The sequence below is a fragment of the Helianthus annuus genome, chromosome 13 (genome assembly GCF_002127325.2).
Source record: "Helianthus annuus cultivar XRQ/B chromosome 13, HanXRQr2.0-SUNRISE, whole genome shotgun sequence".
Classification (NCBI taxonomy): Eukaryota; Viridiplantae; Streptophyta; class Magnoliopsida; order Asterales; family Asteraceae; genus Helianthus; species Helianthus annuus.
Genome location: NC_035445.2, coordinates 99243842 through 99250452, shown reverse-complemented (window position 1 = coordinate 99250452; position 6611 = coordinate 99243842). Strand labels below are relative to the sequence as shown.

The 6611-nt window shown below is 32.3% G+C and overlaps 1 long non-coding RNA gene across 2 annotated transcripts; it reads right to left on the bottom strand.

The window, feature by feature from the left end:
- Nucleotides 1–2780: 2780 nt before the first annotated feature.
- LOC110903042 lies at nt 2781–4677 on the bottom strand. Of its 2 annotated transcripts, XR_002571621.2 has the most exons (3): nt 4416–4677; nt 4112–4268; nt 2781–3986 (listed from the first exon to the last, which is right to left on the bottom strand). It is a non-coding gene; the product is annotated as an uncharacterized LOC110903042 (long non-coding RNA). The 2 variants fall into 2 exon arrangements; XR_004876722.1 differs by having other exon boundaries at nt 2781–4268.
- Between the last annotated feature and the right edge of the window lie 1934 nt (nt 4678–6611).

Genomic DNA, 6611 nt, shown 5'->3' with positions numbered 1-6611 from the left:
AAAGACATTACACACTTACAGAGAGTCAGTGGCGAGAGACATAGACAATGAAAGGAAAATGACTTCCATCGGGCTTCGTCGTGATAAGAGCGAAACCTCTTTAACAGTCTCTTGGAAGATCATCCATCTTCTTCACCACCAAGATAGCATCACAAACCCTAAGAAATGGAAGCTAGGATTTCAGCGATCCGATTGCATGTTGGTTCTCTTTCCCTTTGCTTAATTTTGCTGGAGTAAGTAGATACAATACGCTCATTTCCCCCCTTTCGCATTGTTCAATTGTGATTTCTGAATGGCTATTAAGATATTTTCATTCTTGAACAAAATTTCCCTAGAAAGGGGTGTTGTATTTTAGGGATGATCACATAAATCGTAATTTCAAATTGCAGCCTCCTCCTCCTCTTAACTCATATTAAGAAAAAAATCTTTAAACAAAAGCTAATTCGTGTTTCCACCAGCACTATCCATTCTTAGGAATCCACATTAATAAATAAATAAATATCCACATGCTCTTTATGTTTGGAAATTAGGCATACTAAATGTACTGTAGTGAAAAAATTTTCTGGTTGTAAATTTGTGACGGTATTCAATATAGTTAATACGGTAATATGAAGTGAAGAAAAGGAACGACCACCTATTATTCATGTTCTCCAATTTATTTTAACTTTTTGTTGTTATTGCTGAAGCTCTTAAGAAGTAAACAAAAGGTTTCTTCTAATTACAAAGTTGATAAATTAGTCTACCATGAATATGGTTAGAAAAATGTGTATACAAAGTTACAAACTTAGAAACGATAAATAAAAGAAATACACTTACAACAGTTGCCTTTCTGTTTGAGGATAACCACATTCATCCCGAATATTCACAAGGTTTGAATTTTTACGATCGTTTGTGATTTTTCAGTATTTTTATGTCTGATAGTTCTTTTTTTTACCCTTTTTTGAACATCTAGATGGTATGTCTTTCTTTCAATATATACGAGTTAAGATGCAGACTACGATTTGTTACTGTTGATGCCTAATTGTTATTGCTGATGTTAGTTATAGTTTTCTTTTGTGAAGTGGGTTTTCGGTAGAGTTTATTATATGTACGATTTGTGAAGTGGACAAAGTTACAAAAGTCCTTTTAAGTTTAACTTATTAGTCAACGAATCGCTTTAAGGTCTTATAGAGTTATATACTTATATGCTATGCATTGTGAACTATATATAGCATAAATATTTTGTTTAGTTTCGTTTCAGCATTTAAATGGGAATCTTTTAGTCGTTTTTTTTTTTTTTTTTTTGCGAATTTTCATGAATTTTAGATATTCTTTAAGTAATGTTCAATGCATGTTCAACGTTGCTATCAAGGTAAGGATTCCTTGTTTGTGCCCTAACGCAGGGCATGGTAACCTTAAGTGGTGGTTTGATGATGCTCATCACTGGTAGTTTAGTTTTTCACTCACAACTTATTTTAGATCTTGATGTTGCACAACTAGCCATGAAACTGACATTTAGTGGTACATATTTTTGCTGGCAAGTTTTTGTATGACACTGTAATGTGTTTGATATAAAAGCACCTCCAACGGGCGTTTGTGAGCTATTTGGAGGTCGTGGCAGATCCTCGTGTCCATTGAAAGTTTTTTTTTCTTCCATAGAATTGTACGTATATACCTAAATATTCAAACTATGGCAACTAGATAAACCCCTAGAAAAAATAGGGATTTTTCCTAATACAAATTTTTAAAAAATTAGAAAATACAAGGGTTGATTGTATTTATTTACAAACTTCAGGGAGGAAGTGCAATCAGTAAAATTAAAAAAAATGGGAGTGAATTTAGCAACACCCAACTTCTAACCCTTTTTGACTTGTTATCTTTTTAGTTTTTTATTACATATAATTTGTTTTAGTAGAAGGTTGTTTTGAGCAAACTAGAGATGGTTATTTAAGTCAGCAGAAGGTTGTATGTACATGTATTGGGTTTGATTTTATTTATTTTGTTTAAAACTGAAAGGCTAGAAGACACACCAAGTGTTTGATTCAACAATACTAACTTTTATTACCCATGTTTTTCTATAATGTAAGTGGATCTTTTGTTGTTCAATACTTGAAACTCATGATTTTGGTGCAAGATGTGACCCTTAAGGGTTTGGATGTTTGTTTATTGGAATATGTATTTTCTTAGTATTGTTTATGTAAAATGATACTTTGCCTAATAATCATGTCTAAAGATTTGTGTCAAACAATTTTTTTTTTTTTTTTTTTTTGCAATTTTAGATTTTTCCAGCTAGGTTTTTTTTTTTTTTTTTTGCTAATCTGAGTCGTTTCCATCTCATTTTTGTTTTACGATTTTCTTGGTTTTGGTCACCGATTGCTTACTACTTGCGTTCGCAACGTGGGTTTTGCCCCCACTTTCTGAAAACATAGAAAAAGATCACTTATGCCGGGTCGCGGTATAAGATCGCGTTTGTTTTTTTTATGTATTTTACGTCACGTGACAATATAAATTCGTGTTTGCTTACTACTTATAAGTTCATCTATTCAAGGGATTAATGTGTAAAATTTGAAATGTAAGATAGTTAATTTGACGTAAATTTAACAACACCTAACAATAAACTTTTTAATTTTTTTGGGCCATGGATAAAATAGAAGATAGTGATGCATGGCTAAATCTATAACTTTACAAGTATGAAATCCATTGTTAGATCTGAGAGTGTGTGTTGGTGCGTGTTTTGATAACACAATTTAGAAATTAATCAAACACTAATAATAAACACATCAATTCAATACATAACTGGATTCGGAAAATGATTATCAAAAGATTCAATATATTCAATGATTTAAGTACAATAACTCCCCTCACCAGGTGCACTATGTCTCTTACTTCTTAAGTTTTTCTCTATCTAAAACAAAGGATATTCAGTTGTAAAAGTTAACTATTACATTAGTGTACAGTTCTATTTATAAGAGGAGACTACTCGGTGACGTCACCATCAAAGTGACCTTAAACAACCTATTAAATGATGTAACTTCCTTCAGTTTGCAAAATAACCAGACAATTGTAAAAACTACTGTTATATTGAAATACTGTACAAGGAAAACAGTTGATTCCAAAGCTCCTAGAAAGATTTCAACATTTTTGGAATCCAATACTTTTGGTCTTTTAAGTTGACTGATCTTTGGTCTTCAGCTTTGACTTGTTGACTCTGTTGTTGACTTGTTGACCAATACTTTATGAATCCAGCACTTGTACTCTATCTTCCAAGACTTTAACCCATAGTTCTTATTTCAGTAGTTTTTTTGAATGGTTGTTAGCGTAGCTTTCATGGAGGAACTTCGGGTACAATAAGTTGATCGTTAACCTTATTCCATCAGTCAGGAAAAATGGTTCTCTTAGGTTTTAACTTTAATTATGAGTAAAATGCTCGGATAGTCCCTGTGGTTTGATCTTTTTTCATCTTTAGTCCCTAACTTTCTAAAATTAACTCTACAGGCCCCAACTTTTCAATTTTCGTTCCCGGATAGTCCCAGGCGCAGATGGAGGTTAGTTTTTTCAGTTAAGTGGATGTGAAATTACTAAAATACCCTTGTTATTAAAAAATATCTTAAAGATAAAAAAATATATTTAAATCAATTTATCCTACCCCTACCCTTCTCCCCTTTCTCTCTTCCTCTTTCTCCTTTTAGTATGCAAGAATCAAACCACAACCACCACTTCATCTTCCCCACCTTCACCACCCTTCACCACCATCTCCACATTTCACCCACGAGATATGGACCCATACCATGTATCTATTTTTAGAAGTCTTCTTGTTATAATGATCTTACTTAGGGTGGGAAACACCTTTGTTCCAAATAAAGTGCTTAGTGTGTCTTTGTCATCAATGTCATCAACAACAATAAGCACCTTATTCATTCGTGTGGCCTTCTCAAGCTGAAGAGCTCCCTCAAAACATCTGACATCATCATATTATTATTTCCTGAAATATCCTTGAGAAGTTGTTTCTGCACACCAAGCAAGCCATCAGATTGATTTTCAATGTTTTCAAGAAAACTGTTACTGTCAAACTTATGCTTATTTGAGTAAAATATGTGTTTGGCAAGTGTTGTCTTGCCACTTCCTCCCATACCACAGATAGCTAGAACAGGAGAACCAGGTCCCTCATCATTCAACCAGGAATTAATACGTTCAGCTCGAGTCTCTATTCCAGTTAAACCAGTCGGAGTTTCAAACCTAGTTGAGAGTGAATTTTTTCAACAATATTTGGAATAAAGGTGGTTTCATACCTGTATGAAAACAAGGAAATTGAACATATTCAGAGCAAGACATTAAAAGCCCAATACATTCAGATAAAGAGATTCACTTTTGCTAGTCACTCATTTTTTTCAAATTAAACATGCAAAGAGATACATAAAAGAGATAATGAAGCATACCCTGACACAACACTCCTCTTCAAATTAGCAACCTCTTTTAGGGCTGCCTTCCACCGCTTCACATTATCACGTGTCCATTTTGATTTTTTGAATAACAATCCATGGTTTATAGAGATAGAGAAGGGGTTCTGAAGGTGGTGGTGAAATGTGAAGACGGTGGTGAATGGTGGTGAGGGTGGAGAAAATAAAGTGGTGGTGGTGGTTTGATTCTTGCAGAGAAAGAGGAAGAGAGAAAGGAGAGATGGGGTAGGAGAGGCGTAGGATAAAGGTGTCCCCGCTTGATTTAAATATATTTCTTTTTATATTTAAGTTATTTTTTTAATAACAAGGGCATTTTAGTAATTTTACACTCACTTAACTAAAAAAACTAACCTCTATCTGAGCATTTTACTCTTTTATTATTAGTAGATCTTATATAATCCAACATTCATAATTTGGGTCAAACGATATTGGCTATCGTGTAATTTACTATTATTATCATTGATATTATTATATTATTACCATTGTTGTATACTACACAAATCACAATCACATGTGAATATGAATAGCGATGGTTTGCTAAAATAAATCTAAGGTCGATGCTAATGTGAGCCTAGGATTCATGCTAAAATGCAACGATAGTTATTTTTTATTGGCATTTTTTTCAAATGGTTCCAAAAATTGAAAATTACAATGGTATTTTAAATGTTTTATTATCGTTTAGGCTATGAATAGTGATAGTTTACTAATGTGAGCTTAAAGTTCATGCTAAAAATGTGTCGGTAACTTTTTTTTCTTTTGGGAAATTCGTTGTAAATTTTTTTGACATTTTTTATTGGAAAGTGTTTTATTTAATTTTTGTTCAAATTATATATATTAAAAAGAAAGATTGGTGGTTACATGCCACCAACCCTACTCTCATTTTCTTTTGTTTTATATGCTATTAATTTCTTTTGTCTTACTCTTGGAAAAGTGATAATATGACAAATTAGTTTACTATATGCTATTAACTAGGTTAATGCCCGCGTAATACGCGGGCTTCAACCAAAACCATATTAAAATCCATATATAATCTCATATTCTATAACACGTCTGTAAAGTTTATTAATACGTAGTCTTGTACTGTTGCATAAAAAATTCTGTTGATCAATATACACCGGTCGAGTAAAAAAGAAATTATCAAAATATGAACCAAATGTTATAAAATGTGAATGTATTATATGGTTGAAAATAAAGAACATTATATAAAAAAGATAAAGTCATTTATTCATGTATAACAACTAATTATATAAATTTTATCTTAAATATATTTTCAAATCAAGTACTAAAAGGGACTAATCATTCATCACAAATTTGAATCAAGTAATTTTAGAGAATCAATACACAAATCATATTAAGTAATAATTGTTATAGAAAGTGGTTAAGAGCATGAATATCATCCAAACACTTGCTAGTTGCTTGAACATCTTGACAATTTGAGATCATTCCACTTCTTCTTTGTACCTAATATGAACAAAATAAATGTCACACGTAATGAATATAGTCATATAAAAGAATTGAATTTATAATTCTAAGAAATCTATGAAATGAAAGGTAAATGAATAAAAAAAAATTAAATGTTCCAAGGACTTACATATCATTTCCTAAAAGTCGCAGCTGAAACCTAGATGTCGATTAAGATGGCTACACAACTGAATTAATCCTGAAAGTTAAAAGAAATAATAAAACGAAAAAAATTGATATTCAACAGCAAGTAATCAATTCAGAAGAACAATAAACCAAACCTGAAAGTTGCATCGTAATATAACCAACCCGACCCGGCCCGACCCAGGTGACCACTTGTACATATCAAGCCTCAACTTGAATGATCCAATCATATACCCGATCCGACCCAACCCAAATGACCAGTTGTCCTCATCAACCATCAACCCAAAAGATCCAGCGTGATATATAACCAACCCGACCAGGATGACCAGTTGTATCCATTAAGCATCAAACAGTCAATCTTGGCCCGTTTAGTACAAACAATTTTTAACAGAATAATCCAAACATAAAAACATATAAAAAAGATGCCAAAAAGGCTTCAAAATTTAGCAAATCATGTGAATTAGTCAAGGTATAAAATAAAGCATCTAAGGTGATCAAAACTGAACCGATCAATTTTCAAAATCAAAAAAATCCTAATTGAATCTTAATGTAACAACACATACAGGGTCA